The 24037-nt window shown below is 40.6% G+C and overlaps 1 protein-coding gene and 1 long non-coding RNA gene across 4 annotated transcripts in view; one reads left to right on the top strand and one right to left on the bottom strand.

Annotated features, from left to right (window-relative positions):
• RBFOX1 (RNA binding fox-1 homolog 1) overlaps window positions 1-24037 on the bottom strand; it is a 2483553-nt gene that overhangs the window by 1653312 nt on the left and 806204 nt on the right. The window lies entirely within an intron of this gene.
• On the top strand, window positions 5449-8003 carry LOC109023684 (uncharacterized). Its single transcript, XR_002003148.2, has 4 exons — window positions 5449-5599; window positions 7066-7135; window positions 7507-7575; window positions 7883-8003. It is a non-coding gene; the product is annotated as an uncharacterized lncRNA (long non-coding RNA).

Raw genomic sequence — 24037 nt, 5'->3', positions numbered from 1 at the left:
CATGAGATGATACAGAGACACTAAGTCTGGAACTTAGTAGGTCTACAGAGGAAGGGGCAGAATTCAAAGCCAGGTCTTCTAACCACGTTATATCACATCTCAAAGACGAGGAGAAATGAAACTTTGGAGGTTCGTGAAATCCAGTTTGAAGGATGAAGATTTGTTTCTGTATCTGCTAACAAACCCCCAGTGATTTCTGAGCAGGTTACGGGCATGTCAAAGTAATTAATTAGGAATGAAACAGACAGAGGAGTGAGTGGAAACTGCAATGATATATCAGAGGCTTTGAAATGATCTATGACCACGAAGAAAGCCGGCAAGAAAAGCAAACCACCTAAGAACACACAATAGCACTGAAACTGTGACCACCAGCTGTAGGGAAACAGATATCCCCAGTGTTCCTAGGCATCCATAAGAATCATAGGGCCGCGTGCGGTGGTTCACACCTGTAATCCCAGCACTTTGGGAGGCCAAGATGGGAGGATTGCTTGAGACCTGGAGTTTGAGACCAGCCTTGGCAACATAGCAAGATCCTGTCTCTGCAGAAAAAAAAAAAAAAAAAATTAGCCGGTCATGGTGGCACACACCTGTAGTCTCAGCTACTCTGGGGGATGAGGTGGGAGGATCACTTGAGCCCCGGAGGTCAAGGCTGCAGTAAGCCAGGATCACACCATTACACTCTAGCCTGGGTGACAGAACAAGACCCTGTCTCAAGAAAAAGAAAAAAAGAAAGAAAGAAAGAAAGAAAGAAAGAAAGAAAGAAAGAAAGAAAGAAAGAAAGAAAGAAAGAAAGAAAGAAAGAAAGAAAAGAAAGAAAGAAAGAAAGAAAAGAAAGAAAGAAAGAAAGAAAGAAAGAAAGAAAGAAAGAAAGAAAAGAAATATATAGAAAAACAATCACGTAGGGAGGTTTTTTTTTTAATTTTTAATTACAGATACTGGGTCTTACTCAAGACCTGTTGATACAGATTCTCCATGTCTTGAGATCTGAAATGTTTCTACATCCAAGTTAGTGTGTGTGTGCAATTCAAATACAATGTCAGGTTTGGAAATCATTGATGGAGGGGCAAGATTCAGGGGCATATTATTCAAAAGCATACACACAAAAGACCTTCTGAAAATTGTGTGTATACATCCTGGCTAATATGGTGAAACCCCATCTCTACTAAAGATACAAAAAATTAGCTGGGCATGGTGGCATGCACCTGTAGTCTCAGCTACTTGGGAGGCTGAGGCAGGAGAATCACTTGAACCAGGGAGACGGAGGTTGCAGTGAGCCGAGATCACACCACTGCACTCCAGTCTGGTGACAGAGCAACAGTCCGTCTAAAAGAATAATAATGATAATAAAAAGAAAATTGTATGTATTCTGCCTATGTGAAAAGAAAATGTGGGAATGGATTTGCTTACTACATTGCCCACTTGGAGTACTACTTAATCAAGTATCCCCCCAAAGATAAATTTAATGAAATTATTCACAAATTCTAAGTAATTTTGTGGAGGTAGGAAGGATGGTATAGAAAACTACAAGCACACATTTTGCACTCATGCTTGCATTTGGAATGCTCCAGATGTCTTCATTTAGAGAGATCCACTGTAGCTAAAATTATATTCATGGAGGACAGTTATAGATATGGGATAAACCTAGGGCTTCAGATTTTTAAAGAACGTATAGGTCATCTCTTTCAACCCCTTTCATAATGCAAGAATGGGCTCTATAATATCCTAGACAGATGATCATGTAGCTGAAATACCTTCAGTAGTAAGGAGCTTGTTATTAATTGGTAGTATTGATCAAAAGGGGAATGTATCATACTCTCATACAATATGTACAATACATAGGGAAATGCACCAAGATATGTAATATAAAATAATACATTAGAGGGTTAGAGGTTATAGGAATTGTAAAGATATAATCATGTGGTAAATATGCTTGGAAATATTATATGTGTTATGCTTACAGAAATAAAAGGTAATAAATTAATGAATTCTGGAGAGAGAAATCTTGGCCAGTAAAGGATATAAACACAGACAAGTTAAGGACGAGGAGGCTGTCAAGCATCTACATCCCAGTGACCACCTAATGGAATGAATCAAAGACACAGTTGGAGTCCACCCAAGAGGGAACAAGACATCAGCTAAGGAGGGAATGTGCACTCTGTGCTCCTGGTTGCCCTGGTGACAGGACCCCACTCCTCATGCTAATGGCATTATAATGAATACAACCGCTTGAAAATAAAATAAATGGTAAGCTTGATAATAGAGTAAACGATCGTCTTGAGAGCTGCAGTGTGGAGAGGACCCAGGATGTAGTTTTGGTGGTGGGTGTTAAGAGAACAATATGATCAGTGAGGAAGGTATTAGGGGAAAAATATAAGGGTGTGTGTGTGTGTGTGTGTGTGTGTGTGTGTGTGTGTGTCGGAGAAAGAGGACAGACGCTAATGATGGATAATGCTTGAGACAAGTAATATGTCTGCCATTTCTCTTCCTGACATGCTCCAGACTGGAAAACCTAAATTAAGTGTTAATGAACCCGTATTGATTTCCCTGTTCCCCTCATCATGAGGAAGGTAGCCTGGCCTGGGAGACTCAATTGAAACTCAATGTCTTAGCAAGTTGGCATATCATGTGGTGATCATGGCAGCCTCTGCCTTGATAGTTTTCTTTCCCTCTTGCTGCTCCAAAGTGATCAAGCTCATCAAGATGATAAAGGATGCTGGGATGGTTAGCATATGTGTTAACTAGTCTAGGTGGTGGTGTCCCGTTGTTTATCAAACATTCATCTAGGTGTTTCTGTGAAAGTATTTTACAGATGTGAATGACATCTATCATCACAGCTGACTGTATGTCAGAGAGATTACCTTGAAAAATATGGGTGGGCTTCACTGAATCCATTGAAGTTCTTCAGGGCAAAGATGGGTTTTCTGGAGAAGGAATTATGCCTTAAGACTGTAACACAGAAATTCTGCCTGAGTTTCCAGCCAGCTGGCCTACAGATTTCAGACTCAAGACTACAACATCAACTCTCATCTGAATTTCCAGCCTGCTAATCTGCCCTACAAATTTCATATTTGCCGCCCCTAGAAGCACAGGAGACAATTCCTAAGAGTAAATCTCTCCATACACTGATAGTCAAAGAGATACATGTCTTGAGATAGTGATATAAATGTAAATATATATACATAGATACATATAAACATATACAGATATGTATATACGTATCTATGTATAGATACATATAGATATGTATATACATATATGTTATATGTATATGTTATATATTATATTTATATATTATGTCACATATATACATATATACAATCTCTATATATGTTATATATACATATATAGATACAAATATATAATTTGATATTGTGATTTATAAGAAATATGTATGTGGTTGCTGAACCTGGTTCTTGGAGCACAGCTTCTAAAACTATTGGGATCTCCAAAGTGATAAGGGTATCTTTTGTATGTTAATGAGATGACTGATGGCTGGGACCCTTGGATAGCCTCAGAATGGGGGATGGTTGCCAGGGGGACCTACCTTCTAGTTAGAGGGTAGGAATTTTCTGTCCTACCTCTTGACCTCTTCAGAGGGCAGGGGGGCTAAAGATGGAGTTGATCACCAATGGCCAATGATGGAATCAATCAAACCTATTTAATGAAGCCTCCATAAAAACCTGAAAGGACAGTTCAGAGAGCTTCTTAACTAGTGGGGGTACCTAGAAGGTGATGCACCCAGAGACGGCAAGGAAGCTCTGCACGCCTATCCACATGCTCAGCCCCATGCATCTCGTTTGGCTGTTCATCTCTATCCATTGTAATATCCTTTATAATAAACCAGTAAACACACGTCAGTGTTTTCCTCAGTTCTATAAGCCACTCGAGCAACTTAAACCCAGGGAAGGGACATGGCAATCCTAACCAGTCCTTCAGAAGCACAGGTCACAACCTGGGGCTTCCAACTGGAGTCCAAAGTGGGGGCAGTCTTGGGGGCAGAATCCTTAATCTGTGGGATCTGATGCTATCTCCAGGTAGATAATGTCAGAATGGCACTGAATTATAGGACACCCCATTGGTAACTGCTGGAGAACTGGTTGTTGATGGGGAAAACCCTGCACATCTGGTCACAGAAGTATTCTGTGCTATATGAGTGTGAGTGTAAAGTGAAAACACTGTTTTTTTCTATGTATGATAGTATATCTTAAATCTATGTACATAGATTTATCCATAGAGATTTATTTATATTGTTAAGAATAAATTTCTGAAAATAATTTTCATTTTTTATACTTAATTTTATTATAGTAAATATAGAATATATACTGTAGTGTATAGTATAATCATATAATTTAATAATTACATTATATATTTTCAGATATTTATAACAATATACTATATTACCATTATATGTTATACAATGAAAATAGATGTATACATATATGATATACATATATAATATAGATATATAACAAAACATTATATAGACATATAATGAAAATTATCTATTTTCAGATATTTATTCTTTGAGACTTGAAATCTGACCACTTGTCACTTACACACATTGGTTGTAGTTGTGTCTTCTGAAGTGATGAACATGCTTATTATAGCTTAGTTATTTGGACATATATGTTTGGTAACTTGGCACACTCCTTTCTAGATCTATTAATCAATTGCTATAGTGGGTCCCTGTCCTTCTCATAGAATGCACCCCTGTATCTGCTGCCAGGTGGGTTAGCAACCATGACCCTCCTCCTCTGGTCCAGCGGATTGGACTAGGGGTGACTTCTGAAAAGACCTGGGCCAATCAGGTTCTGTTGTCAGTAACTGTAAATTAATGCATGGACTGTAATCAGTGTGGTGGGCAGGGCTGGACCAACCAGGTTCTGTCTTCAGTAACTGTAAATGAATACATGGATTGTAATCAGTGTGGTGGGCAGGGCTGGACCAACCAGGTTCTGTCTTCAGTAACTGTAAATCAATACATGGATTGTAATCAGTGTGGTGGGCAGGGCTGGACCAACCAGGTTCTGTTGTCAGTAACTGTAAATGAATGCATGGACTGTAATCAGTGTGGTGGGCAGGGCTGGACCAACCAGGTTCTGTAGGCAGGGCTGGGTTCAGGGCAGCCCCGTGTGTCCATGTGCCATATGTGGGAAAGAAATCTACAGAGAGAAGAGGAAGGTAATGGCACAGACAGAAGGAGACACTAACCCCAGGCAGCCCTGGAAAGACAGTGTAATCTCTGCTCCTGTAGATGTTCCCTTCCTGGTTTCAGTTCTTCTGGAGTAACTGTGTGAACTTTCTCCTCTTGGGCTCTATGACTGAACTCTCTACCCCTGAATCCTGGGAAACAGCTCTGAGTCCTTCTAGGATATTTTCTTTTCTTAAGGTAGTACAAATGGTTTGAAGTTACTTGCAGCCAAAGGATTCTGTGTTGCTTAGCAACACATGCATGTGGAGAACTCCTGTTTACAACACCATAGGCAAAGCATGAAGCAAGCATCAAAGTATATGGAACTGCTAACTTAGAGGTCGAACCTGAAAATACACTCTGTGAAAGGTCAACCAAAAGCATGACAAGGAGAGCAGGTCTCATAAGGTTATTGTAGGAAGCTTCTCCTAAGAGTATAATAACCAAAAACTACAGCTAACCATTCTAGAACATTTACTGTGTGCTAGGCATTGCTCTAAGTGTTTTATATCTATTAACTCATTTAAATCTCACTGTAAGACTTAGGCAGTATCTGCTATTATTATCACCATTTTACAGATGAACAAATGGTACAAATCCTCTGAGCCAAATTGTGGCTAAGAAGAGGAGAATTTGAGAGCCAAAACTCAGTACGTTGTAGCAACAAACTTATTCCTTCCAATTAGTAAGCAAGATGTTTCTCCATTCTTGTTATACGTAAAAAATAAAACAAAAACCCTAATCCTAATTTTAGGGCCAAATGATGCCAGTTACCTATTTTTTTAAACAATGTATCCTATATTTGTTTCCAAGACAACAAATAGAGTGGGAAAGAACAGCATCCAATCATTTATGTCAGAAAGTTGGAGAATCCTCCCCACTTCCTGAGCCAGAATGTCCTTCATCTGTAAACATAGGGGGATGTTGTTATAATTTTATACTTGCTGCATAACAAATGATCCTTTATTCTCTCATCAAGTCATTATGGGTCTCAGGATACATTTTCTATTCCTGGAATCATGGCTAAATGCTCTTTAAGTGGTGAAAAGTGATCTCTGAGTGGGCTTCAGTTGTGAAATGTACATTATCTGAATGGTGAATTTGGCTGAAATAGATAAACAGATGGTAGAGGCCCTGTTTCAGCTTCTAAAAGTAAAACAAAGTAGATAGAAGAAGGAAGAAACTTAAGACCTAAAACTGAGAGATGCTCAGTTTGAATAACCTCAAGTGTCAAAAACATATTTACTCAGAGAACCCATTTAAACACATACATTTCTCCCTATAGATGAAAATGAACTTTGAATAGTTCCCTTTAAAACACTAATTTTCACTTAAAAATACACTTAAATATACAGAGTAAATAGAAGGTTAAAGTGAAACAAAATATGAGATACATGTTATATGTATTTTCTTTAGTATAATTATTATAAAAATGTTTATATTGCGTGCAATAATATTAAAGAGATTTTGATTAGGTCATCTCTATATAAATCACCCTATTCTAGTCTCTTGCACAAGAGATACCACGCACTCCTGTTCAGTTCTTCAGCTTTAATTTATTTTTATAATGGCCACTGCTTAGGGAAGAAATCAGAATTGCTCACCTTTTGCTTTGATCTTCCTTCAGAGCCACCTTCATTTCCAAAAGACATCTTGAATTCAAGAGAAAATTAAAACCTTTACTCCAAGTCCAGATGAATTATTCACCTCTTCTACCTTCCTTTCTGCCAAACCTAACCCTATATATGCAAATTATGACTGTCACAGGAAGAATATGAAAGGAGAAAGCAGTCTATTAATAGTAGTGCATGTGGTGGTGTTTGCTTTTGCAAAGATGTGGCATTCTTTCACATTCATTTTTCTTGGTTTTCCAGCTACAGAGTCTGAGTTAGTTGTTCCAGATTCACAGAAAAGAAAGCTAGAGTGAAGCAACTGTGCAAAATGGTGCTGTTTTAATTACTGTATACATGATTGGATGGATGGATGGATGGATGGATGGATGGATGGATGGATAAATAAATGAGTGGGTAAGTGGGTGGATGGATGGGTAAATAATTAGTTGGTGGGTGGGTGGGTGAATGGATGGATAAGTGAGTGGATTGGTGGATAGTGGGTGGATGGATGGATGGGTGGATGGGTGGGTAGATGGATGGGTGGGTGGATGGGTGGATGGGTGGGTAGATAGATGGATGAATACATGGATGGTGGATGGATGGATGAATAAACAGATATATAAGACGGATCTCGATGTTTTCTGGAAATGCTTTGATGTCATCAAGAATGTTATAACTTTTTATAAAAATGTATCTTTAAAGATCTAAACCAGCATAAACAATGACACAGTCTAAGAGATGGTTCTACGCCAGTGCAAGAAGTTAGCAAAGGTTGGATCTTTAACACATTCAGATCTGAGAAGGAGAGGGAGGAAGGAGAGGAGGGAGGAAGGAGAGGAGGGAGGAAGGAGAGGAGGGAGGAAGGAGAGGAGGGAGGAAGGAGAGGAGGGAGGAAGGAGAGGAGGGAGGAAGGAGAGGAGGGAGGAAGGAGAGGAGGGAGGAAGCAGAGGAGGGAGGAAGGAGAGGAGGGAGGAAGGAGAGGAGGGAGGAAGGCAGGGAAAGAAGGAGGAAAGGAAGGCTAGAAAGAGAATAGGGGCAGGGATTAATGAAAACCAATAAACCCTCATATTTCTGATAGGAAATGACTTTGATGAGAATTTCTGTGATAAAGAAGCATGTTACTTGCATTTCTCCATTCCACCCCCGACCCCATCAAGTCCTCAAAAACTCTACTTCAAATAAAAACCCTTTTCACAAGCCTTCCCATGTGTCTGCGTTTGCTCCTTTGGCACTGCCTCCTTTGAACTCTGCCATCCTTTCAAGTGTGAAGAACCCGGGTCAGGCCTTAGTCTGAAGTGCAGCCTTCAGGCTTGCTTTCTCTCTGAAGATTTCCCCTCATCTTTGACCTCACCATCAGCAAGACATCTTGTCCTGAATCTGGAATTCAACTGAGCGGTTGCCTACTTCTGGTAACCTGAACAAAGTTATTTTTGCCTCAAAAAAAAAAAAACCATAGCAAACCCTCATAAAATTTCAACAGTGCCAGGGGAGGGGGCTTGGCAAAATGAGAAAATTGCAAGAAATTTCCCCTCCATTATCCCAGGAGATAATCCTTGCACTCCAAGGACACCAACATCTTCAAGCATTCTAAACTCTCATCTCTCCCCAAAATCTCGAAGTCATTACATTAGAGAAACAATATACATCCTTAAACGCCTGGCGGCATTCTTGGCTCAGTGCCTTTGGTCTTTTTTTTTCTTTTTCCCTTTTGGTCTGTCCCCATTTGTTGGCAGAGACCAAGCCTGTCGTGTTTCAACATTGTATTCCCAAAGCCTAACCCAGGCCTGTCACTTTGGGAAGCCCTCAATAAATATTGGTTGAATAAATGAATGAATGAGGCATAAGCAGTGGGGAGAAGAATGCATCTTATTAAATTTAGTCTGATATTAGAATAGGATTAGAAGGATCCTTTGGGGTTTGGAGCTTATTAATAAACAGTTGCATGATATTAAACTATAAAGACAGAGAAAAAAAACCCAGCTCATTATTCTGATATTTCCTCCACAACATAAAGCCAATGAATGAGCTGCATTTAGAGGAGGCAGACAATATATTTAAGCACTGTAAATATCAACATTAGTACTTAGCCTCCATGCAATCTAATTTACTCTCTAACACAATCCATCATAACTGAAGTATGCTTTTGCTTATAGGGATCACAAAAACTCACTTGATTTATTGCAATATTTCCCCCCCTCCTGTGTTCTCCGGGAAATTTCAGCCATACGTGAATCTCTTTCTTCGGGGAAAAAGAGACTCTTGTCACCAGGGCATTCACAAACACAAACTCACTTTTCACTCTAGAGGAAAGGTATCATAAAAAGAGAGTTTAATCAATTGCCACATCAGGACTTTGGTTATTAATCTGCACTCCGTCTTTGTTCTTTCTGTATGCAGCTCACTTCCAGAGTAAAAAAGAAAAAAAAAAAAGTCTTAATTCATCACATGTCCAGTCAACCAGTGTCTCAAATATTTATCGCTGTTGATCCATATTAACACTCAAAAGGGAGTGTGATTTCATAATGTACCTCTCCTAGACAATTTCATTTAGATTTTCATAATGCTTATCACAACTAAGAACTGTAAACTTTGTCTCTAAAGGAGCATCTTCATTGATTTGGTCAGCGACCACACCAGTCTCCTCTCCTGGTAACAGCTATAGACCCACCAGAAATTAGGGAGTAAGCAGAGGTGAAATAAAAAAGGAATGAGGCCAGGCAATTACGTGTATAAATAAATTACAAGGTTTTTATTTTCCCTTGCTTGAGATATATGAATGTGACCTTGATAAAGATCCAGTATTCAAACACAAATGGATAAAGCAGAAAGAGAAAAGGGGTAGGGGAACAAAGGGAGGAGACAGAATGAGAGATCGAGGAAAACAGAAAGGAAAACAGGTATTACACTCATCGGTTCATTCAAACTCATTAGAATCTTTTGCTTACCAGATTCCAAAACCTCACTTGAAAGACAATATCGTTGACAGATAAATGTCAAATTTCCTTGCTTTATCCCTACACTCCCCCACATTCACTTTGTCCATAATATGCAAACCCTCAGGTGAGACCACAGTGTAAGGAGATTAGAGACACTGACAAACACCTTGGGGAGCTGACACAAAAATGACAAGCAGCTATGGACAGATATTTTCCTGCCGTTTATACTGGCATCACTTAGATTTGTTTAGCTCCACCCAAACTAACCACTTTGCCCCTCTATCCCACCCCAAGAACCCTCATTGAGTGCAAAGAAATGAAACAAATTCTATCACATAGTAGACAGAGGAAACATTTTCAAAATTAGGAGATATTTCATATATTAGGAAAGAAATAACCTAAGTGCTCATCAAGAGGAGATTAGTAAAATCAAACATCCAGTAAAATGCTCAAGGTGACTGTAACCATGGGATTCTGAGGAATTTGCATCCTTGCACTTTTCTGTGTTTGCCAAGTGTTCTATAATAAACTAAAATTAGATTTATTTTACTGTACTCATCTTACTTTGGTCATTCCCTTGTTCCAGCTTTGTGCTGGGTGATCGCTCCTTCTGGAGTCTTCACACTTCCTTATCGCAATGATTTCACTTTTTTTTGTCTCGCTTCTCAGACTGCAAACTTCCATGAGAGTAGGAACTGTGCCTGTCCAATTCGTCGTCCTTTTTTTTTTTTTTTTTAAGACGAAGTCTCACTCTGTTGCCCAAGCTGGAGTGCAGTGGTGTGATCTTGGCTCACTGCAATCTATGCCTCCTGGGTTCATGCCATTCTCCTGCCTCAGCCTCCCGAGTACCTGGGATTACAGGCACGCACCACCACACCTCGCTAATTTTTGTATTTTTAGTAAAGACGGGGTCTCACCATATTGGCTAGGCTGGTCTAGAACTCCTGACCTCAAGTGATCTTCTCTCCTCAGCCTTGAAAAGTGCTGGGATTATAAGTGTGAGCCACCACGCCCAGCAATGCCTGTTCACTTCTGTATCTCCAAATCCTTGCATGTCATACTCACCTGACACAAGTGCATTGAAAGTAGAACAGATGACTCGTTTAATGAGAAAGATAATAAGTGCTTCTTAATAATTCCGTTGGACAGCAAAAAGCCTTTACTCATTCCAAAATACTATAAATGACCTGTAGGATAAGTTTTGCATCCCAAAAAAGATGCCACAAGAAACACTCTACCCTCACATGAAATCCCCTGCAAAGGAACAGCCTCACATGACATGATTCTGCATTGGACACCTGTCAATATTTACTAAAAATTAAATCAAGACAATCCTGGCCAATATGGTGAAACCTCGTCTCCACTAAAAATACAAAAAATTAGCCAAGCATAGTGGTGCACACCTGTAGTCCCAGCTACTTGGGAGGCTGAGGCAGGAGAATCACTTGAACCCAACAGGCAGAGGTTGCAGTGAACCAAGAATGTGTCACTGCACTCCAGCCCAGGCAACAGAGTGAGACTCTGTCTCAAAAATAATAATAATAAAAAAAATAGTAGCCAATATAGCATAACATCCACTGATGAATCTTATGTGAAGATGTGTGCAAATCTGTGAGTTTCCCTTCAACAGCATACAGAAACACAAAATTTGAAGAAGGATTTTCATTACAGTGACTTATTCTAAACCAACGACAACAAGAACAAACTCATGATTTTTTTCTCCAGTTTGCACCTCCATAGACCCAATATGAATCATGGTCAGGGTGTCAACCCAGTGTTTATCTTTCAGGAGACAGATCTCACCTGAGACTTAATTTGACCTGATATACTTCGCTTTTACTCTCAAAGCCGGAGTTAGTCTGTCAAGTGGGAAAGACAGGAAACCTGACGCTGGAGATCTTAGGGGATTCAACAAAATGTGTTTAAATCAATGGTTGATACTTAATAAAACCTCAAAACATACCACCCACTACTGTAATTACAGAATTAGAATATTACTTATATATTATTTATGTTGAAATATTATTTACATAAATTGAAATATTATCCATAATTATTATAATTCTTCCCTGCCTCCCCAAAAAAACATTTTATATTGTGTTTCCTAATAAGCAGATCAGGATGAAACAAAATATGAAACAAAAATTTACCCTATTAGGAAAGATACTATAACTTGAACTCCACTGCTTCAAACTGACAGTTTCCTCAATTACAGCCATCACTCCAGGGGTGCCATTTATTTCTTTCTATAAATTTAATTTCTTTTTTCTTTCTTGAGACAGGGTCTCATTCTGTTGCCCAGGCTGGAGTACAGTGGCACCAACACTGCAACCTCAACCTCCTGGGCTCAAATGATCCTCCCACCTCCTGAGTAGCTGGAACTACAGGTACATGCCACCACGCTTAATTTTTGTGCACTTTTTGCAGAGACAGGGTTTCACCATGTTGGCCAGGCTGGTCCTGAACTCCTGTGCTCAAGCGATCCTCCTGCCTCAGCCTCCCAAAAGTGCTGGAATTATAGGCATGGGGCAGGCCACTGTGCCCAGCCTAAGGGGTCCCATTAAGATTGTACAAGTGAGGCACAGACTAAGACACTGGAAATGCCATTTAAGACCTGAAGATCTCTTGTATACGTAGGGAAAGATTACAAGCAGAATAATGTTTTATTTATTTAACTTTATCTGGAATAGTGGTGATTATGACTATTTACACAACACAGTATTTTTCCCCATTAGATAAAACTGTGACTAATAGTCATTTCCTAAAACTTGTTATATTACATGGGAATTTTCTTGATTTAACTCACTAATATTCAACTAAATGATTTTCTTTGTTTACATTCAGCCACTGCAGTGACAGCTGCCTCTTACTTCTATACTTAACTTATTACTCTTTCTCCTCCTAGAACAATCCCCTTTCTCCTCTCTGTCCAATACAATCCATTCTTCAGGGCCAGACACTCACTAATTGTGTTAGCCACTCTTCCTTCTTTCTGCTTCATCAAGCTCTCTGTGCAATTCCTGCTCTGGGACACCCTTTGGTACCAGACAATATTATTCCATTATTTATTGTTTCCAGCTAAGACGCAAGACTGGGGGCAGGAGTTACATCAGGAGCCCTCGGATAATTTCTGCTACATCCATGGCACAAAAATTTGCAAATAATAGCGGAGGTCTCACTGTGTGTAAGGTATCGCTCAGCTCCAAGTGTTAAAAGGAAGAATTGCTATGATGAGACCCTTCCCCTGAAAAACTTCCCAGTTTAAAGAAAATGCAAGATCCAGGTAAAATTACTGAGATGTGGTGATATTAATAGAGATGTAAAGAAATGTTACCACTGCAAACATTATTACTGCTAACAACAGTAAGAGGATGAACTAATATTTATGAAGAGCTCACAAAGGAGCCCAACCCTACTCCTAAGGATTTTACTTTAGCGATCTCATCTAATGCCTGCACAACCCCAGGCCATAGGCATTATTATTATCATTATTTTTATTTCATTTTATTTTATTTTATTTTATTTTTATTTATTATTATTTTTTTTTTGAGACGGAGTCTCACTCTGTCGCCCAGGCTGGAGTGCAGTGGCGCAATTTCGGCTCACTGCAAGCTCCGCTTCCTGGGTTCACGCCATTCTCCTGCCTGAGCCTACCGAGTAGCTGGGACTACAGGTGCCCGCCACCACGCCAATCTAATTTTTTGTATTTTTAGTGGAGACGGAGTTTCACCATGTTAGCCAGGATGGTCTCGATCTCCTGACCTCGTGATCCGCCCGCCTCAGCCTCCCAAAGTGCTGGGATTACAGGTGTGAGCCACCGCGCCCGGCCTAGGCATTATTATAATTATGTTCCCCACTTTACGGATTAGGATACCAAGGCTTATAGAGGTTGACTAAGCAAAGTGTGCGTTAAAGAAATGAAATCAAGGGAATAAGCAGTTCTGGCCAAGAAGGTCAGTGGAAGTCATCACAAAAAAGAATAATCTGAAGAGAGCCGTGGCATAAATTTCTGCGTGACCTTGGGCAAAATGGGGGAAGAGGAATACAGGTACATCAGGCATGGGAGCAGCAGTAACGAAGTAAGAAGAGTTAGGGATAAATCCCTACTATGAAGGAAATGGAAGGAAGAAGCAGGTTATGGGACTGGAAACGTAGGGACACCAAGAACCGGGGCAGCGCGGAATTGTTCTCTAGGGAGCAGAAAGCCACAGAACATTTCTGAGCAAGGGCATGGCAGGACCAGTTTTGGTTTTATTTTGCTTTCCTGTTCTGTTTTGTTTTTCATAAAACAGGCTTGTTTGGCATGATGGGGACTGGACTAGAGAGAGCAAGACTAGAAGTCCATTTTATTACACGTCAAACTTGTCGGTCCAGGTGAGGGAGTGTAGGGCTCTGACTCTGGCAGTGGAACTGGAAAGAAAAATGAAAGGATGGATTGGAAGGAAGAAAGATAAATAAAAGAAAACTCGCTGGTTAGGTATGGTGGCTCATGCCTGTAATCCCAGCAGTTTGGGAGGCCAGGGTGGGTGGATCTCCTGAGGTCAGGAGTTCAAGATCAGCCTGACTAATATGATGAAACCCTGTCTCTACTAAAAGTACAAAAATTAGCTGGGCATAGTGGCAGGAGCCTGTAATCCCAGCTACTTGGGAGGCTGAGGCAGGAACATTGCTTGAACCTGAGAGGCAGAGGTTGCCATGAGCCAACATTGTGCCATTGCACCCCAGCAGTCTGGGTGACAGACAGAGATTCAGCACTTTGGGAGGCCTAGATCACTTGAGGTCAGGAGTTCAAGACCAGCCTGGCCAACATGGGGAAACCCCGCCTCTACTAAAAAATACAAAAATTACCTGGGTGTGGTGGTGGGCACCTGTAATTCCAGCTACTTGTAAGGTGGAGGCATGAGAATCGCTTGAACCCAGGAGGCAGAGGTTGCAGTAAGCCAATATCATGCTGCTGTACTCCAGCCTGGGCAACAGAGCAAGACTCTGTCTCAAAAAAAAGGAAAGAAAGAAAACTCTGAACTCTCTTGCCTGAGTACCAGGACGGATGGAGAGGCCGATGATCAAGATGATGGTAACTGGAGGAGGTGGTTTTTGGGGGAACAGATGATAAGACTCTTTTAAGATTCATGGGACACTTCTAGTACCCAGGTTATGATCCTGAAATACCCTTAGGAACTGTTAGATTAGTGCAAAAGTAATTGCAGTTTTGTCACTACTTTTAGTGGGAAAAAACTGCAATTACTTTTGCACCAACCTAACAGATCTCCTTGGGGAAATGGATTATTTCAGGTGTGGGGTAGCAAATGTACAAGATGAATCTAGAATATCAAGTCATACTAGATAGTAAGAAAGCCACCAAAGACAAGCAGAGTCATGTCAAAATGACTTCTGCAGAAACTTGAGGAAGGAGGAGGCTCTCACTGTTTGATGATTGAATAATCTGAGCATCAACAAAGATAATAACTTCCATCCCTGCATTTGTAGTAAAACCAAAAATTCCATTCACTAGAGTATGCAAATAAACAAGCTCATATATTTGAAATCACAAAGGGAAAATCAAGCATTTTTCCTGTATTTCCTGTATAAACTATACCCCCTGACTATCCTAATAGTAGACTGGGAAATTTCTCTTTAAGAAGTTCTCCGGTAACTCCATGAAGAAGGAAGGGTAAAATTACAGTGTCACTAACTTGCAACCCCTGAAAAATGCATTGAGCATCCATGGTCAATGGATGCTTCATCAAATGTAGAATAAAGCTAATAATACCTAGCCAATGGAGATTAAATAGCACCACAAAAAGGGAGACAATCGATAATGTACCTCTTCTTGGAAGAAGAAATGACCAAAGAAATGGAACTTGCATCTGACCTAGACTAATTTAAAAGAATACAAAGGACACAGGAACATGTGAAATGACACCACAGGGATGCAATCAGCAAACACCAGACTGTGAGAAATACTGCAGGACAAACAATCTGTTTTCTTCAACAAGGTCAACAATCACCACAAAGAAAAATGTTAAAACAAACAAACAAAAATATGGGAGAAAGACTGATTAAAAGATGCTCAATACAGGCTGGGCATGGTGGCTCACAGCTGTAATCCCAGCATTTTGGAAGGCCAAGGTGGGCAGATCACTTGAGGTCAGGAGTTTGAAACCAGCCTGGCCATTATGGTGAAACCCCATCTCTATTAAAAAGTACAAAAATTAATCAGGCGTGGTGGCATACACCTGCAGTCCCAGCTACTCAGGAAGCTGAGGGAGGAGAATTGCTTGAATCCAGGAGTCAGAGGCTGCAGTGAGCCTTCGAGATCATGCCACTGTACCCCAGCCTGAACGACAGAGCAAGACTTCCACTCTCAAAAAAAAAAAAAAAGAAAGCTTAAAACAGAGTAAAATGGCCTTTTAAAGACATATCAATCAATCACAGCATACTGCCTTTATTTGGATCCTGTTTCAAATAAACAAACTATCATAAAATCAATCATAGCAAGTGTACCACTGGGAGGGGTGTTCCTAAAGGAGGAAGCTATGCAAATGTGGGGCAAGGGGAAATGCAAATTCTCAGTGCCTTCTGCTCAATTTTGCTCTGAACCTAAAACTGCTCTAAAAAAATAAAGACCATTTTTTAGAATTGGAAATAAGAAAACAATGACATTTTTGAAAAAATTGGAAAATTAAACCACTATTTAATAGTGGTGAGATTCATAAAATCACTGCTAATTGTTAGTAGACATTACAGATATGTTAGGAAAAAAAACTTCTTATCCTTTAGAGATGCAACCTGAAATATTTAAGAAAACAATGATATGATACCTGGTATTTGCTTAAGACTAGTAGCATGAGACTAGAGAGGGAGAGTGGCCAGGGCATATGTAAAGTAAGATTAGCAATACCTTGATAATTATTTAATCTGGGTGATTCAAAGAAGGTGATTCTTCAGGCTATTCTCTCTACTTTTAAATATGGTTTAAGTTTTATTTAATAAAGAATTTTTTTTTAAAGGAGACTGAGGTGGGTGGATCACCTGAGGTCAGGAGTTTGAGACCAGCCTAACCAATACGGTGAAACCCCATCTCTACTAAAAATACAAAAATTAGCCAGGCATGGTGGTGGGCACCTGTAATCCCAGCTACTTGGGAGGCTGAGGCAGGAGAATCACTTGAACCCAGGAAGCCAAGGTTGCAGTGAGCTGAGATCATGCCATTGCACTCCAGCTTGGGCGACAGAGTGAGACTGTCTCAAAAAAGGAAAAAAAAAAAAAAAAAGCCGTTAGAAGATGTAAGGGGTCGATCGTCAAAATGGCACAAGGATGATCATCAAAACGATGATCAAGTCTCCAACAGCTTGACATTGCTCCTTCCAAGGGAAGCCCCAGTCTGAGTCATGCTATAGCTAGAACTCAGCATCTAAAAAGGACAGAAACCCACTTTAGCCAAGATACCCATTTATATTCCATGCCCTTATGAAACCATCACCACCTGTGTCATAAAAGGAATAATGCTATGTCTTTAAAGTACATGGATTAATTATCAGTAGGAATGAATGAAAACCATACCTACCTCTTATAGGTTTTAATACCCAAAAGCTGTTGCAACTATCCTTCTCAACTTTGGAAAGGTCACTCGTATATAATGAATGATAAGGGCCACTGAAGGTCACAGTATATTAAAAGCGAGCTGAATTTTAAGGGTTTGCTGCAAATAAAATTTTCTGCAGGGAATTTATTAAGCCCAAGCAAGGTTACAGAGTTATTTGTGGTGTTTTAATGCTACCTTTATTAATAATAACCTTTCCACGATGCATCATTTGAGAAGGCACATACTTTAATCCAGAAATGTGTGTCCAGTATTATTACCGGGAACATTAAATAATGAAGTTTCAGGGGCAGAACAGGAGAAATCACAATTTGGAAGGTTCCTGGTATCCAATCTTTATGAGAGATTCTTGAAGTAAAAATAAACATCCCAGATTATAGATAATGCAGAAGCACTGATAATTGGAAAGAAATCTGACTAGAATACTATTTGAAGGGCATGTGTAATAGACAAAGGTCTGAACTCCAATCCTATCGCTCAGCCAAGCTGAACTGCCTGACCCTGGCCAAGGATCCTTCCTGAGCCAGCTTCAACAAATGTACAATGAGGATCATAATACCTACCCCATGGAGCTGTTATATAGATTAAATCAAATCAGATATGGCAATTTTACCATAAAATGCTGCGCACATATTAAACATAACACAAATGGCTGTATTTACTTTAAATTAAAACCATTTTAGATCCTGGCCTTTGTTCCCATGAGGCATTTCCTTCTCTCTTTTTAATAAGTGAGTATTTCCTTGATAACGTAGCAAAATGTGCCTCCAACATGCAGACATGTCAGTGCCTGAGTTCCAATCCTAGAGTCCAAGCTTTACGGTCTGTGAAATCGTAAGAAAATCACTTTATCTCTCTAAACACTTATTTTTTTCATGCATAAAATAGGCACAGCCATGGTATACCCTCCATGCTGCTCTGATTGGTGTGGAATTAGTCAATGAGTGAAAAACCTTTAAAACAAGTCTGAATGTAGTAAGTAATCAATACAGGAAGAGTGGCTATGGCACTGTCATGGTAGCTAAATCAGCATCCCCTGCTCCGTATCAGGGTGATTTCATTCACTCTGAACCATTCCATTTGGGGATGAAATAATCTGGTCTGTGAGCAAGTCATCCCTCACCCCCTGCTTCCTTTTCTTCTCTGTATTGTTGTCCATTCCCTGCTGGCTCTGCCCTTGCTGCAGATGGAAGACAGCCAGGCATTGCATGCTCATCACCCAAAATCCTGGAGTTTTCTAAAGCTTTGGTCACATAGCATCTGGCCTCTTTCCTTGGGAACACAATTCAAAGGGATGAGCTCTTCAGAGAAATCTCACCTTTCATCCTCTACCAAGAACAACCACAGGGAAAGGATCTCTCTAAAAGCCAAATCACCTTCCTCATGCACGGCATCCTGCCCAGTAATCAGACTTGGGGAATGGGGAGATGGTCAGCCTAATTCTGAGTATTTGTGTAGGGTTGGCTAACCTCATGGGCTGGCAGGAGGAAACACACGCATATACACACACACTGACATCATCATGTGTTTACAAAGAACATTAGGATGTCAGGTACTGGTTTAATTTGTTTTGTAGTCCATTTTTCCCTGCCCCTCAAGGCTCATTAGCCAACTAATCATTCAATATGATAATGCATCCTATGTGTTTCTTCCTTGGGTCCGAGAATATATCTTCAGCTGCATGGCAGCAGCAGGCGTCCTTCATCAGCAACCTTGCCTGGCTTTGCTGAAAGGATGCCAACTCTGCACATGTCTTTCTTCCCCAACATCCATTAACTCTGTTACCATATACTTAGACATCTGGCCAAGGAACCAACAAGCTTATTTCCCCACCCTCCATAATCACCCAATGTAATATCTGTTTCCTCACAATGTGTCCCTCTGGGAGAGACATCTAGATAAAGCCGACGTCATTTCAAATCACACTGACTTTGGCCAGATGTTCCATGTCTGGGAAATAATGTTTACTGAAAGTTTACATACTAATTATTATTGAAATCTCTGCAAAGGTTACCTTGAGTCTAAGATCTGAGAATCCAAAGCCAAGATGGATTTCAAGAAGGATCCAAAGTTGCCTCCCTAACCTTGGGCCAATTTTTCTTCAAAACCCCAATATTCCCTTGGTATCTACTTTTCTCTGTCCTTGAGAACTCATTTAATATGGTAATGTTTAATATGAATATAGGAATAGCCCCTCAAATCCTACTTTTAGACCTGAATTCTTCCCTAAGCTCTAGACTCGAGTATACACTGTATTCTTAAATCCGCACTTGAAAGTTTAACAGGCATCTCAAACTTGTCTAAAATGGAGCCCTGGGGTCTTGTCAAATCCTACAAATTAGATCTTCAGCTATCCTCCCCATGTGAGTAAATCATTACTATTTCTGCATTTGCTAGAAGTCATTCATGCTTCCTCCCTTTTCCTCATCCCCCTATCTGTCAGTGTTATCACAAAAATTATATCCATTCCTACTGCCACTTTTCTAGGACCAGGCATCATCATCATTCAGTTGGGTTACTCTGTGAGTTTACTAAGCAGTTTCCCTGTGTCCACTTTTGACATCTTCATCTCTAATATATCTGCCACATAGCAGCCAAAGTAATCATTTTAACACAAAAATCAGAATGTTCCTCTTCCTTGTGTAAAACCATCAGACGCCTTCCTATGGTGTTAGAAAAGCACTCAAAGTCCTTATCCTCTGCATGAGATGTTCCCTTCCTACCTCTCCACACAACTCATCTCCTCACTCATGACACCAAGGCTACACTGATCCCTTCTCTGTTCCCCAATAAATCAATCTTTTTCCTACTTCAGGGCCTTTGCCCTGCTTTTCTGTTTTCCTGGAATGGTCTTTCCCTGGGGTTTTGTGTATGTGTGTGTGTCTTAGCTAAAACATCATTTCTTCCAAGAAACTTCAATTGGCCGCTCCATTGACATAGCAAATTAAACTCTGTAGCCACACCTTCCACCTAAGGAAACACAGTGTACTTGATTTCATTCATGGTACATATCACCATCGGTATGGCTCTTGTTGACTCATATTTATTTAGTTGAGTTAATCTATTTCTACTCCATTCACTGGAATAGCCAAGGTCAAGAACCTCATTTATCTTTGTCATTGATTTATTCTCAGCACCGAAAAGATGCCTGGTGTCTGACAGGTATTCAGTACATATTCACTGAATGAATGAATGAACATATGAATGAATGAATGCATGAATGAATAAACAGACTCCTCATTAATGTGGCAATGATGGCATATGAAGAGGTCTGGCTGTGTTTTGCTACTCAAGACCCCACTGAGTCTGTAATTCGATCATCCAAATTAGACTACAAATTTCCTACTTCCTAGAGAACTCTCAACTCTCGGAATCATGATTCAAATCACCAAACACCCAAGCATTAACATTCACCCATCCTAAAAAGCTATCTGTACCCACCCAAATGTTCTATCTCCTTACTACTCAATGTGTGTTCCACAGGTCAGCAGCAGTAGCATCGCTCAGGAGTTTATCATAAATTCAGAATCTCAGGTCTCACCCTAGACTTACTGAATCAGCATCGGCATTTTAACAAGAGTCTTGGGTGATTTGCACGCACATTAAAATTTGAGAAGCCCTGCTTTAGTTCCGTTGGTCTGAATCCTGGATGCTTAAGAACAGCCCCATCCAAGACCAATTAAATCAGAGTCCCTAGGGCCACAGCCCAGGCATCATGGCTATTTTTAAAACTGCTTCCCGTATTCTAATGAGCAGTCAATAGTGAGAGCCACTGACATAGCACAAACAGCTCAAAATTTTACAAAGTTGGTCTACATGTATGCAGAGAGAACTCTCATTCTAAAGGTAAAACAGCAAACAGTACAGAAACATGAGGGAACAATGAGAAAGCCCTAGCTCTGCAGACAATGGACCAGGCTGTGTCCCAGACAGGCAGTTCAGAGTTCATGCCTCATGCCACTGTAGGATCTTGGTATGTGTTATTTGGTTTTCCTGGTTCTCACAGGAGAATGCACAGAAGGCCATTATATAATAGTTTCTGCACAATCAAAAAATAAAAAATAAAAAGGAAGCCACCTGAAGATACTAGCCATCTTTCCATACCTTTTTAAAATTTCACACCTTAATCAAAGGCAGATGCTGTTTACTTGTGGAATGCCAATGTTTTGAAACCACTCTCTGTAATTAGCTCATTAGCTCACCTGTGGAATTGTTTAATTTTTTTTTTTTTAACCTAAAACAGGTCTTCTAAGACAAGGGCAATAGCCTGTCGCATCTTGTGACTATGGAGGGGGCGGTGTTCTTGAATTCCTCATCTGTTGTAACAGACACCAGGAGGAACTCAAAGAGAGAACACTGTATACATCCTAAGGACCTTCTTGGTTAAGAAGGCAAAAAGCTTTGCTTTCATGTGGAAATTTCACTTGGCTTCTGAAAACAACATAGCACCTTAGGCTTCTGGGTTCACATCACCATCTCTGTCAAGGGGTTAAGTCCCAGGCTTTGAAAGACTTAGCCTAGCCTAATTCAATACATACCTGTTTTGTTTTTTTCTGTTTTAACTTCAAATATGACTACCCTTAGTCGCTGTATCAGTCAAGGTCTAGATAAGAAACAGATGGCATACTCAAATTAGGATTAGTTAAGGAGATCTTACTTACAGAAGTACTGTTTCCAAAGGTGTAGGCAGAGCACCGGGAAACCACACAGGCTATGCAGCAACCTAGAATTAGTAGCAGCAAAATTATTTTCCCTGGGCCAAAATGGCTGAGGGGAAGGAAAAGTTAGAGGGTCCCAGAAGGAAAGGAGGCTGGCTGCTTAGTGACAGCAAGCAGAGGCCGGTCCTCTCTGCTACTCAGGAAGGACACAGGACAATAGAAACCTTGGTATCATTTAACCACCTCCCTCCAATCTCCCACCAAAACCCCCCATAAGCAGAACTCAGCTGACAATCAAAGGGCAGAAGAGCCCCTGGAGTTCTCCTTCCATACTGGCTTCCTGGGAAAAGAGCAGGAAAGGCAGGAGATCTAAAATAAAATCCTATGTCTCTTCAACTGACTAAACAGACTCCCCCTGGGCCAAGGGAAACCTGAAAAATGAAATTTTTGGCCATCGCCAAAAGGGACGTCAGACACACCTCCTTATGCCCTTTCCCTTTTTGAGTTTAGGCACAACTGACTTCAGCATTAGCATTCAAATAGAAATCATTAGACTGACAAAACAGACTCTTTGGGAATAAGATACCCAATTCCAACCTGACTCTGATATAGCATCGCATGACAGATAGCAGACTCTGAAGGAAATCAAAATATTGTATCCCAAAATGTTCCTTTGACATATTTTGAAATGACCCTGCAAAGCTGTCTTTTCCGAATCTACGAAGAATCTCCATGAATGCAGCCAGGACTTCCCTGGATCTAGCACGGATTTGGTAGGAGACGGACACCTTTTAAGATCTGAAAACAAGACATCTACCATCTATTCCCTCTGAAGCCTGTTATCTGAAAGCTTAACCTACGTAACAAGATGTTGGTTTCCACAACACCCCTTATCTTTTTTTTTTTCTGGAAACAGAATCTTGCTCTGTCGCCCAGGCTGCAGTATAATGATGCGATCTCGGCTCAACGCAACCTCTGCCTCCCAGGTTCAAGGGATTCTTGGTGCCTTAGCCTCCCAAGTACCTGGGACTACAGGTGTACGCCACCAAGCCTGGCTAAGCATTTTATTTTTCACAACCCCCCTTATCTTAACTCAAGCATTTCTTTCTACCGGCTTCAAGTCTTTAGATAAAGCTTAACTCTTTCAATCAATTGTCAATCAGAAAATCTTTGAATCCAACTATGATCTGTAAGCCACGGGCTACCTACCCCCATTTCAAGATGTCCTGCCTTTCTTTGCTGAACCAATGTATACCTTCCATGTACTGATTTGTCTTTGCCTATAACTTCTGTCTCCCTAAAACGTACAAAACCAAACTATAACCCAATCATCTTAGACACACTTTCTTAGGACCACCAGAGACTGTTTCCCAGGCCATGGTCACTCATATCGGCACAGAACAAACCTCTTTAAATATCTTCCAGAGTTTCTTTTTTTAATCAACATTCCCAAAGATCTCTACCTCCTATTCCCAGAAACCTGTAAATATCTGTAAATTAAATGTGTAAATTAAGTTTGCAGATGGATTGCGGTTGCTAAGCAGCTGACCTAAAGATAGGGAGATGATTCCGAACTATCTGGATAGGTCCAGTATAATCACAGAGATCCTTAGAAATGGAAGAGAAAGGGCCAGGCACGGTGGCTCATGCCTGTAATCCCGGCACTTTGGGAGACCGAGGTGGACAAATCCCAATGTTAAGAGATCGAGACCATCCTGGCCAACACGGTGAAACCCTGTCTCTACTAAAAATACAAAAATTAGCTGGGCATGTTGGAGTGTGCCTGTAGTCCCAGCTACTCGGGAGGCTGAGGCAGGAGAACCACTTGAACTTGGGAGGCAGAAGTTGCAGTCAGCCGAGATGGCACCACTGCACTCCAGCTCTGGCAACAGCGGGAGACTCTGTCTCAAAAAAAAAAAAAGTAGGAGAGAGTCCAGGAGATGAGACTGTGGAGATGACCAGAAATGCCCGTATTGCTGGCTTTGAAGATGGAGGAGGGGCCACAAGCCAAGGAATGCCGACAGTCTCAGGAAGCT

The sequence above is a fragment of the Gorilla gorilla genome, chromosome 18, assembly GCF_029281585.2.
Source record: "Gorilla gorilla gorilla isolate KB3781 chromosome 18, NHGRI_mGorGor1-v2.1_pri, whole genome shotgun sequence".
NCBI lineage: Eukaryota > Metazoa > Chordata > Mammalia > Primates > Hominidae > Gorilla > Gorilla gorilla.
The sequence above is the reverse complement of the archived record's forward strand: the minus strand, read 5'-3'. Positions and strand labels throughout refer to the sequence as shown.